The sequence below is a fragment of the Balaenoptera physalus genome, assembly GCF_965194825.1.
Source record: "Balaenoptera physalus genome assembly, chromosome: 9".
Taxonomy (NCBI): Eukaryota; Metazoa; Chordata; class Mammalia; order Artiodactyla; family Balaenopteridae; genus Balaenoptera; species Balaenoptera physalus.
The window spans coordinates 13,421,004-13,433,600 of NC_138888.1; the positions used below are offsets into that span (position 1 = coordinate 13,421,004).

At 33.7% G+C, this 12,597-nt stretch overlaps 2 long non-coding RNA genes across 2 annotated transcripts in view; both read left to right on the forward strand.

The window, feature by feature from the left end:
• The window catches only part of LOC309667003, a 1,042,512-nt gene that overhangs the window by 520,300 nt on the left and 509,615 nt on the right, over positions 1 to 12,597 (forward strand). The gene's annotated exons all lie outside the window — the stretch shown is intronic.
• Positions 3,934 to 5,161, forward strand: LOC309667430. The gene is made up of 2 exons (XR_014267770.1): positions 3,934 to 4,694; positions 5,065 to 5,161. It is a non-coding gene; the product is annotated as an uncharacterized lncRNA (long non-coding RNA).

The following is a 12,597-nucleotide window of genomic DNA, read 5'->3' on the forward strand; positions in this document are numbered from 1 at the left end:
TAATTTATTTTGTTTTTTATTCAAATGTATGTAATTCTTTCAAGAGTGAAAGGTTTTAAACCCAAATGTACTCTTTTCCCCATGGCTCACTTCTCAATATATTTTACAAACATTGTGCAACTAATGTACACAAAATGATGTGTGAACGTTTCTGATGTTCATATTAGAAAAAAATTTTAGAAGTTGGTAAATTTGGAAAAAATGCACAAAATCACTGTAAATGATAAATAAACATATTTAAAAATGATCAACATAACCAGCACCAGCACACAAATCTACAAAATACCCATTTTTGCCTTTCAAATTGGTAAATATGTTTTAAATGTTAATACTGAGCATTTACATGCATATAATGAAATGGGCCTTCTTATACACTACTAAGGGGCATCCAGCTGTTAAGTATTTTTGGAGGGTCTTTGGGCATCATATTTCCAAAGATCTAAATATACTTAATTCCTTGATTCTGTAATTCCCTTCAAGAAAATTCCCCTAAAAAGCTGTCTTAGATTGTGGTATTTGAATGCTCAACAGCTGTTTTGTATAATGTCAAAAACAGGACACCGCACAAGGGCCCAACAGTTTGGAAAAGGTTAATTAAATCATAATCCACACAAGAAATCCAACATTATGCATTATTAAAATGTTAGTTTAAAGAATATATCATGACACGGGTGAGAATAAACAAACTAACGTTAAGTGAAAATTCAGAATAGAAGTTCAGTATATAATTTGAGCCTATGATGAAAAAAATATGATTAAGGATCAACAATTTGGTCAGATTTAAAGCACACGTTGAGAGTAAGCACACTTTCTTTAAGATATAGTTAAATTCACCTTCATACTTTCCTTTTAAATAAAAGTGAAGGAGGTATCAATCATTTCTTTTACAAATTCATTTTCACACTTCTTTTGAGATACACCTCCATTTGTGCATATTACAGAAAATCTATGTTTCTTTTCCCCATTTCCTTCAGAAGCAATGATTATTCCTTAATAGTTAAGACATTTTTATATTTCCAAAATTTCTCCAGTGGCTTGATTCCTTTTTTTTTTTTTTTTTTTTTCTTTCTTTCTTTCTTTCTAGGGTCAGGATTCTTAGCGTTACAATTCTGTTAACCTTTTGTGATATAGTTTTAATTGAATTCTGGTTCTACTTCTTCCACTTATAACTCTATACTTCCCTTTCTTTAATCTCTACTTTTCCTATAACTTCAGACACCATAGTATTCTTATTTTCTTTTGTCCTTTTTTAAATTATTAATCTCCAAATGCCTATCTCTGACCTTTTTCTAATAGTTCCTCACAATTTTTTATACTTCTATAAGCTTCAGATAGAGCTGTATCTTCTGCAGCATTTTTTTCCTCTTCTAACACCAGTCTATTTTCTGCTTTGTTGCTACAGTTTCCTAAAATATTCTAAATTTTGATCATTTTACTACTTCGGATATATTTGTTGATTCTCCTCCATCCCACACTTTTAGTTTAGTCTACAGGAGTCCTTTTCAAGATAGCCCTAACAAATCATTATGGAATCAACTCTCTCATTTTCTCTCCCCTCCTCACCACCATCAGCCCATCTCCCAGACCATCACCATTTATTATGTACCAGAAAATGTTTCTCAATTTTACTTTACTCTCTTTCCAACACATTTCTGAACCTTTCTGGCCCCCATGATGTTGAACCTGCTGATCTTCATAGGTAGAATATTACCATCCACGCCTTAATTAGTAGCAAGGAAAGGCCAACTAATTCTCCAAGTTCCAATTAACGTTATCTCTTTGGTAGACTCTTCACAATCTACCATAGGCAAGAGTTAAATTATCTTTGTTCTCCTGGTATTTTGCATACTTCTTACAATGCTGTATTAAATATTATCTGTTTATCTATTCCTAAGTGCAAAATGGACTCAGATGATTTTTTTCCAATGCTCTATTTCTGTTGGTATTTTCCAGTTCCAGTTCCAAACAAATTTGACTATTTTGCATGGATTTTTTTGTACCGCAAAAATGTCTTGCTAACTAAGTCCCTCTGCCTCCTCTACTCACTGCTTTATTCCTGTTGAGTGTAAATTGAATCTTCAACCTTAGCCCTCTGGGTGGAATTACCAAAATAAATTCTCCCAGCAGTCTTTTTCTTTGTTTTTTTAATACTTTCTCCATCATAAATGCATGTTCCTGCTGATTAAATTGCATTGAAATTCTCTACACAAGATTTTTTAATTAAGCTCAGCAAGAAAAAAATTAAATAAATATCAGTGCAAAATAAAATGAACCTACTGATCTGTAGTTACTCATTTCCTTTTAAATAAATATTTATATAATTTCATTCCTGCATTAGAGATGGAAAATATTTTCTACATAGAGCACCTTCCTTTCTGCCAAAATGGATGGATGACGACATGTCATATGTGAGCGAATGCCAATACCTGTAGTCAGAACTGCAAACAAATGGTTAATTATTTGGAACTCTATGGATTATTTGCATGTTGCTTCCAGAAATTCTAGGTTGATTTTTTATGTAAGGTTTGATCACTCATACCCTAACTGGAGGTATCCTTTCATCAAGCCTTTGAAAAATACACTCAGCATCTGTGAAGAGCTCCATGCTGGTTCTTCTTTGCAGACCAAAAAAGCAATAGGAACTTTTACCATCCATATGGGCTCTCTGGATCCAGTGAGGATAGTGAGATCCATAAGTGATAGGGACCAGGTAGAAGCAGAGACCAGCCAGAGACCAGCAACCACAATGGGTAGCAGATCCAGGGCAGTTATCAGAAAGAATCAGGATGGTTTGACTTATGGGAAACTTTGATGTGATGTAACTGAGCATGTGTCCCTAGGACTGAAACTGATGGCAGGCCACTAAAATCTTACTTGATTTGTATAACTGGAAAAGCTGCAGATATTGTGAAGTCTAACCTTAATCAGCACAAAGAGGGTGTGCCATATCAACCATTTTCTAGAATTGTACCAGTTTGTGAATAGAGCCCTTAGAATGAAAAGTGAGCTCATTTTATGCCAAATGAAGAGTAGAAGTGAGGCCATGGAATTCATTATTCTCACCATATTCCCCATCTCGATGAATCAATTGGCCCTTTAGAGTAAAATGGCATTTTGAAGAGCCAATTATGTCACAAACTGAGTAATAACTCCTGTGTGTCTATGCCCACAAGATCTATACAGGACATGCTCCTATGAAGTGGTCAAAATACAGTGGTGTTTCTTCCATAGCAAGGACACTAGAAGTTCTAATCAGACAAATCGGTGGAGAAAAGGAAATAAAAGGCATGCAGATTAAAAAGGAAGAAATAAACACCTGATGCTATTTGGTGCTAGATGACATAATAATCTACGTGGAAAATAGCCAGAACTCCAAAAATTCCAACTTACTGCTTAACCTCCACAAATTCCTGTGATTTCCACTGAAATCAGTTAAAAGGTTAGTACCTACAACCTTCAATCACTACAAAGATTTCTGCAGAGCTAAAGTTCTCTGGACTGAGCTGTATGTAGGAACCTCAACCTTTTGTAGAAGGAACTACTGCTTCCTGGATGCTGATTTGTAAACCTAAGTTAGATGAGCCAGTTCCATTCAGGCAACATGAACCTGCTTAGTATTCAAATGATCTTTGACCCCTACTGTATAATGAAGAGAAACCTGACAAAAATCAGTTAAATACAGGAGAGATGCCTAGGGTTAATAGGATTAGCTTTAGCTTCAGATAACACAGTTTGAATTTTCTAGGCTCTGTACTTCTTACCTCTAATTTAGACAAGGTTTTGGACAAGCTCTCAGTTTCATTATGTAGAAAATGAGCATAATTTCAGGGTTGAGGTAAGACTTAAATGTATTATGTAAAGAGCTTTGTTTAATGTCTAGTACAGATTAAGCAAAAATAACTTGGTGGTTCCTTTCATTAATATCAGTATAGTCGTGTTTTTATAATACACTAGAAACATAGTAAAAGATACAGTAGAAACAAAATAATTTCTGTCTGATTTTATTTCATATCCTTGAATGTTTATCTGTCATCATATCTTTCTTATATTTTTCTGATGTATGTTGTCTTGCTCATTTGTATCCAGTATTATAAGCTACTTCTAATTGCTTTGTAACAATGTGGACTTTATATAAAAACAGAGACCAATAAATAGGTATATAAATATATAAATAATCTTGGGCTACAAAGGAATAAAATGTCACAGAATCTTAAAAATTTGGCATTTGCATAATAAAAAAGATGAAGTGGAAGACATGATCTCAAGGAATTACGCAAATGAACTACACTTTAAAATGTATCTACCACCTCTTATCAAATCTAAATACGAAAACTACTAAAAACTAAATAAGTTAAAACATTAAAATATTTTGAAAGAGAGAGTGATTGGAGCAGTTGTTTTATGAATGTATTCAGTTTCCAACCACACTAAGGAACATATATCCCCAAATCTCCATACTCCTCATTAGCTGGTTTACTCAAGTTACCTCTCTTTATACACCCTGATCCAAAAAGAAAGTTAATTCTATGCTGTTTTGTATTTTTCTAGTATAGCTACAGCTTATAAAATTTACATGTTGCTAGAAATAAACCAAGTGAGGCAGGATCCTGAGAGAACTCACCCCGTTATTCATGTACACTTCTTATTTTTGATTGAATCATTCAGTTTAATTACATACTGAGAAAAATACCTAAGTTTTTTTTTTTTTTTTAAACATGAAATGGTAATTTTTTTTTCTTTTTTTCTTTAAACTTTTGGGTTTATTATTTATTTATTTATTTATTTATTTATTTATTTATGGCTGTGTTGGGTCTTCGTTTCTGTGCGAGGGCTTTCTCCAGTTGGGGCAAGTGGGAGCCCCTCTTCATTGCAGTGCGCGGGCTTCTCACTATCGCGGCCTCTCGTTGCGGAGCACAGGCTCCAGACGCGCAGGCTCAGTAGTTGTGGCTCACGGGCCCAGTTGCTCCACGGCATGTGGGATCTTCCCAGACCAGGGCTCGAACCCGTGTCCCCCGCATCGGCAGGCAGACTCTCAACCACTGCGCCACCAGGGAAGCCCCCTAGGTATTTTTAACTAACATATACTGTGAATACTAGAAATATCCATCTGCATTAGAAAAACATTTTCTTTCAAAACTAAAGACTTGTGGTAATTTTCAAATGTAGTAGAAAACAGTTTGTATTGAAAAGGTTATAACAACAATGTAGTATTTACTCTTGGGTCAACATATGCTTTCAAATGATAATTTATTAATGCAGGTGTTTGGATAAACACTACCATATGGTAAGAAACACAAAATCAAAAATGGGAGGTGAGGAGTAAAGGGTTAACAAAGAGCATTCAATGTTGTGTTGCCCATAATTCAGGTTGTTTAGTAATTTCAGAAATTTCTGTTAAAACATCATCATGCAGAATTGAAATTTTCCTATATTATATGTAATATTAATATGACATTCTGGATTTTTAAAAGCAAATTATAAAGCTGAATAGTTAATTAATGTGACCTTTGGGTATATCAATAATCATTACTGACATTACTTAAAAAATTTAAAGTTGGATTTTTGAATAAACATGATTTTGGACTTTTTAAATGCTTATTTCGAAAATTTATGCATAAATTATTTCCTTTAAACATGTCTATTTTAACATGTTTTGCAATTGTGTAGAAGATGTCTGAGGATAGCTAAGATGCAAAACCACATTTCTCATCTTTGAATATGCTTTTTTCTTGATAAAAAAATCTCTGGAGACTGCAGTGCTGTGCAGACTAGACTATTAAGAACTAGGCTTACTCTCACTAGGATGTTAGAATGTATTCAAATTGACCATAAAAATCTCACATCTGAAACACATATTTTGTTCTATAAGTATATTATTTATTGCTGTTATTTTCAGTAGAGATTTGAGTTATTAGATTTGCCAAATAATATTCTACTTTTGAAGGGAGTACTTTTATTCTAAAAATAGAAAAGCAGAACAAGCAATAAACAAAAGACATAATTTACAAACAGACTTTTATTGCTATTCTTTTGCACAGTCTTAAAATACAATTGCTTTGGTATTTTCTTATTAAAGGGTTACATTATGGAATGCTTACCAGAAAATTATATCTTACACATATTTTCTGAATTGATGAAAATACACTAGTGTTAGAAGAGAAAAAAAATGCTGCAGAAGATACAGCTCTATCTGAAGCTTATAGAAGTATAAAAAATTGTGAGGAACTATTAGAAAAAGGTCAGAGATAGGCATTTGGAGATTAATAATTTAAAAAAGGACAAAAGAAAATGAGAATACTATGGTTTCTGAAGTTATAGGGAAAGTAGAGATTAAAGAAAGGGAAATATAGAGTTATAAGTGGAAGAAGTAGAACCAGAATTCAATTAAAACTATATCGCAAAAGGTTAACAGAATTGTAACGCTAAGAATCCTGACCCTAGAAAGAAAGAAAGAAAGAAAAAAAAAAAGGAATCAAGCCACTGGAGAAATTTTGGAAATATAAAAATGTCTTAACTATTAAGGAATAATCATTGCTTCTGAAGGAAATGGGGAAAAGAAACATAGATTTTCTGTAATATGCACAAGTGGAGGTGTATCTCAAAAGAAGTGTGAAAATGAATTTGTAAAAGAAATGATTGATACCTCCTTCACTTTTATTTAAAAGGAAAGTATGAAGGTGAATTTAACTATATCTTAAAGAAAGTGTGCTTACTCTCAACGTGTTCTTTAAATCTGACCAAATTGTTGATCCTTAATCATATTTTTTTCATCACAGACTCAAATTATATACTGAACTTCTATTCTGAATTTTCACTTACTATTAGTTTGTTTATTCTCACCCATGTCATGAAATATGTGTTTCCCATTTATTTAAGAATTTAAGGAGTTCATTTTGAAAGACGTATTTATTCAGATCTTGAAAGAACTTTTATCTGTTAAGAATTTTGGGTAAAAATATAAATCCAAATAAATGGAAGTTGTATCATATGGCTGACATTGATAACTCACTAATTCATTATCAAACAATATTTTTCAAGCACAATTTGCCTGTTCTCTGTGCATTGGGTATTCCAGGCAAAGAACCCACTGTCAAGTAGTTTTAGGAATTAAGGGAGTTGTCCAGTGACAAAGCAAACACATGGGTAATTTCAAATTGTACTGATATAAAGTTTTATGTCCCAGAAAGTAATGTGATAAGGAAGTTTTGCCTTCATTGACCAAGATAGGCCTTGTCTTGTTTTTAGGAGTTTGTGGCTATGAAAAGATGAGGAAGAATCACTATTTTTCTCCCTCTTTGTTTCCCTATTAAAAAAAAAAAAAAAATGCCCCGCTTGTAGAGAATCAAACTGGGAACAAAGAGACTTCTACAGGAGTCCAGGCAAGATTAAATGGGTGACTCAGACCAGGGTGGTTGCAGTGGGAGCTGAGAGAAGTAAATTCATTCAGGATATATTTTGGAGATAGAACTGACAGGTTTGAATGTTGCATTTATTTCTAAAACGAGAAAATAGAAGGAGCTAAGAATGACTCTCAAACTCAGTGATAAGGCAAGGAAAGAATTGTTTTTTAATTTAAATTTTTTATAGGTATGTGCATCAATGTAAGGGATCAAGATATATGTTTTAGTCATGCTAGTTTTAAGATAACTCTTTGATACCTGGAGACATCAATTAGGCCATTTGATGTATGTTTGAGAGTTCATGGGAGAAATAAATTTTTGAGGCATCAGCATTAGGTACCATTTAGACTATATGAGCAAAATGGATTGTCTAGGGAGAAAGAATGTAGATAAATACAAAAAAAAAAAACCACAGTCCCAGGACAAAGTCCTGGGGTTTTACAAAATATTGATGTCTAGCAGAGGAAAAGGAAAAACTCAAGAAGACTGAGAAGGAGCCAAGGAGAGGATGGTATCACAAAAGCTAAGAGAGGAAAGTACCTTAATAAGGAGAAGGCAGTTAACATGCTGAATGCTATTAAGAGGTCAACTGAAGAAGACAGGGAAGTTGCCTTTGGATTTGACAATATGGATGTGGTTAGACACATAATCCTGAGCAGTATCAGCAGATCAGAAGCTAGAATCTACTGGGTGAAGGGCCTATGGAACTTTCCAGTTCAACATGGTGGATAGAACACATGCTTCTACCTTCATTTGCTCCCAAAACTACACTAAAATGACAGCAAAGAAATTTAAAGGATAAAAGGTCAATATATAGCACTCTTTGACTTAAGTAAAAACTGTGATCTGGCTATAGTGGTAAAATAGAGAGATGGGTGATGTGTGTTTTATCTGACAAGGTAAAAGAGCTAACGCATTATGAATATGAGGTAATCTATAGTTACTGTCTTAATACTAAAAATCAAGACCTATTAGTGTAAACTTTTCATTTGGAATTGTGCAATTAATAGTAATAACAAAAACAACTACAGTAATATTTATACACTATATATACAGTGCGCTAAACATTGTTCCAATCATTTTATCCTCACAATAACCCTTTTGCTAGGTAATATGGTTATACCTATTATGAAGAAAAGGCAACTAAAATACAGAGAGTTAGTTAAGTGACTTGACCAAAGTCACACGGCCAGCAAAGAGCAGAGCTTTGAAGCAAATCTTGCAGCCTGACTTCCATTTCTGCTCTGAAGAGGTGAAAGTGTTGTCTCCAGAGAACCAGCATCAGGGCTGAGTAAGTAGGGAGGAACAAGTTTTCTCACACTAGTGTCTTTGTTCCTTAAAAAATATATACATGTATTACTTGATATAATTTCAAATTAAACTGTTTAAAAAGGAAGAAAATACATCCAGTTTTAAGCTTGATTTTCTCTAGGTGAAGGAATTATTGATAGTTTTAAATTTGTTCCTTTTCCTTGTCTGTATTCTGGTTTTCTTACAATTGAGTCCTATCAGTTGTATAATTAAAAGAATGCTTTTTTATAAAAAAAATTTTAAAGTGTGAATAGGAGTTGAAAAAGTAAAATATAGACATGTCTTTCTAGAAATAATGTTCTGAAAGGGGAAATAGATATGAGGTGTTGAACATGTGAGACCAAGATAGGAAATTCCAGAGCACATTGGTATGGTGATACAAATAATCCAGCAGTGAGGGGAAAAGAGATGAAGGCGAGAGGAGGTAATTGCTGGATGAAGTCTTTGAAGAGTTGAGAGGGAATAGGATATAAAAAATAGGTCTTCTTGGGAGCATGAATATTTCATCTGATACATTTCTATAGGAGTGAAAGCAGAAAGTATAAAATTCAGATTAGGAATTTCAATTCTGATATTCTACATTTTCCAAATGACATTTGAGGCCAGTTCATCAGTTAATGGGCAGTGGGGGAAGGACGGAATATGGAGATTTTGAGGAAAAATTAGAAGTTATGAAAGGATCTGCAATTGACTCATTAGTAAAACAGATTTCTTGACCATATTATTTGCCTAATTGAGGTTTGTGACCACTAATTGAAAGTGAGAATAGACAAATTGATTATAATAAAAGTAAGTAATAGTCTGAAAGATTGCAGGTTACCACATAGTGTTGCATATTATTTAATCATCACATACATCCTTAAGCAGAAATCTCAGAGTTCAGAACCTCTGTCCCTGGCTTCACCCCTCTCAGATAGCCTGAGACTTGATTCCAAATCATCACCTAGATGCCCACAGATCTCCCTGCACCATACAGATCTGTAATACAGCATTCTCCATCCACTTTCCACAATATACAAGCAAGAAAAGCAGGCCAAACGCTTTCTCCATTTAATATCCTCATACTTTCTCTGGGGATGAGAGAATAATTGGAAGGGGTTAAGCCAGGATATTACATGGGAATGGTTCTCTAAAACTCATTTTTCAATTGCTTCTTGCCAAGCCAAATATCTTGCACACTCATATTTGTTTTAGTCTCTGGGAGAAAAATCCCATAAGATCTCCCCTTTAAAATACGAATTTCCAGAATTTCTTGTTCCTTGTATCTGTTGATTACTCTAGACTATTGACTGTTGACTCAGAATCTGCTTTCCTGAATCCATTCAGCTGTTCCCAGAAATTAGTGTTTAATCTTCATGGTCTTAGGTGTACATGTTGAATTCCACCTTACTAATCATTTGCGTGGGTGTTGAGACAATCAATATAACAATACTGTTCATAGTTTTCAATAAGGTAGCAGAAATACAGTTGGGCTGAGTGACCTGTCCAAGGTAATATGGCTAAAACCCAGCAGAATAGGATTTAGGTTTAGTTCAATTACCTTCTTTGTAACTGCAGTTCCCAGATTTCATAATGCATCGTAATCACCTAGAGTGTTTGTTAAAACATGTTTCTAGCTTCCAATTCCAAAGACGCTGATTAAATAGGTCTGTGGTGATGACTGAAAATCTAAACTTCTAGCAAGTTCCCAGGGGATTTTGATGTTGCTAGTCCTCTGCTATAGAACAAAATTAAGCTTTTTGAAGTTCTGCCTTTCCAAATCTCACCTTCTGGCACCAAGTCCAAGAAACTTACTAATTCTTTCTATCTCCCAGTATGTAGATGATCTCTTTAGATGTGCATGCCCTGGTTTTGGGCTCAATAGGTGCTATTTCTGCAGTTTAGACAGGATACTGGTAATGTCTCCTTACAATATTGTTTTTAAACTTCTAGAAGTTACTCTTGGAAGGGTCCCCTGTTAATACTTCTACATAAATATCTATATGATTTGTAAAATCTCAGTTAATGAACAGTTCCTCTATAAGAAATGGACTTGTAACATCTCCATGTATCAAGAGTATAACATCCTTGGCTCTTTCCTCTACGCTCTACTATGTGGGTTCCATTTTCCCCAACTGTGTTCTCAAGACATTGATATTTTAAAGCCAATCATTTATTTCAAGTAGTGCTGTGATTCACGTATGCATAAAAATTCAAATTATTTTTTCACAGGCTACAAGGTACATGCAATTAAGTTGATCCCAAGAGAAGCTTCTAGTTCCTCAAGAAAAATATATAGCCAAACTAAACACTACTATGCCATTTTATATAAGGGACTTGAACACTCATGGAATTTGGTGTCTGTGGGGGTCCTAGAACCAATCTCCCACAGATACTGAGGAACGACTGTATCTAAAACCCCAGCTGAATCTCATCTTCATGTTTTAAATGTGAAACATGATTCTTTAAGTGTAAAATGTCCCTTAAAATTTAGTTATCTATATCTTAAAGCTTAGGTACTGACAAGATTTTAGACACCAGTATAATCAATCGTCAGGAATATAGCTGTTTTTTTGTTTTGTTTTATTTCCCTTTGCCAATTGAAAAAAAAGTGCAGTGGGAAGATACCTTTAGACAAATGAAACAACCTCCAAATAAAACTGACTTTTTGCCAAAGTTTTATTTGAATGTGAGTTACAACAATCCAAGAAGAGATTTTCTCACTTTAAAAACAGTGGATTTGAAAGTATACTTTGACATGGAACACTGTGTACAAAAAAAATCTAAAAACCATTAAAAAACCTAAGATAGTAAGCATTTTTCATTAAATTGTCAAGAAAGATTTCTAAACAATAAAACAAAGTCATATCATAAAAATGTTAGACGACATATCAACTCAGATAAGTATTTTGTGATAGGAGACATGAAGACTAAATGGCACCAAAAAGACATTATTATGCCATTGAAGACATTTATTCGGTTTAATAACAAGTATAAATTTCTAAAATGAACAACCTTAATTAAGAATAATAATGTCAAGAATATCTCTACATCTGTGCTTATTGTTCTATATCTCAATTTTGAATATATGTCTCTAAACCTGTAATAAGAATCGTTATGTACCTTTGTAAAATAATAAGGCAAAAATAAGTCAAAAAAGTGAAAGTTAGAAAATCATTTGTAAGGTCTCTATCCCTGGGAAAACAGTACAGCTTCTCATCTAAAGACTAAGCTGTAAAACCTTGCTTCATGTTTTTTTTCTGGGCTTACAGGGCTATCAGCTTCAGTTGAGGTCAGCCCATCCTCAATATCTCCATCTCTGACTCAGCAAGGGCTTCTGTGCATCTTCCTGAATACTTCCTGCCTTTTAAAATTCCTTTCTTACTTTATTTCATGTTATTAATAGTGACTTGTTCATTCACAATTCTCATTCAGCGATTATTGTCTTCCTCTTCACCCTCTTCCCAGTCTCTCAAAAAAAAAAAAAAAACAAAAAATATATTTTGCTTTCACCAGTAATTCCATGTTGGAGTGTACAATACACATCCAATTCTTTCCTAGAAGAAATGCCCCAGCATACAGCCCAAGCACACAGCACCATTTAGCATAGACCATCTCGAGTCTGACTCCGTTTACTTAACAATCACCTTTAAGTGAAAAGCTACAAGAAATTTTTGGAGAAGTGTTTTGTTTTATTTTGTTTTGTTTTGTTTTAATTACCTAAAATTCATGAAGTTATCACGATAATGTGCCTAAATAACATTGATGTAAAGATTCCCTAACTTCAGAAGAACTCAAGAGTTCTCTAATCAGTTATAAATACTACTTGGTATAAAGAAGGTAATGCATCTACATTTTGAAAATATGAAAACAAATGAGTGAAAGTGATAGGCACAATCATGGTGAG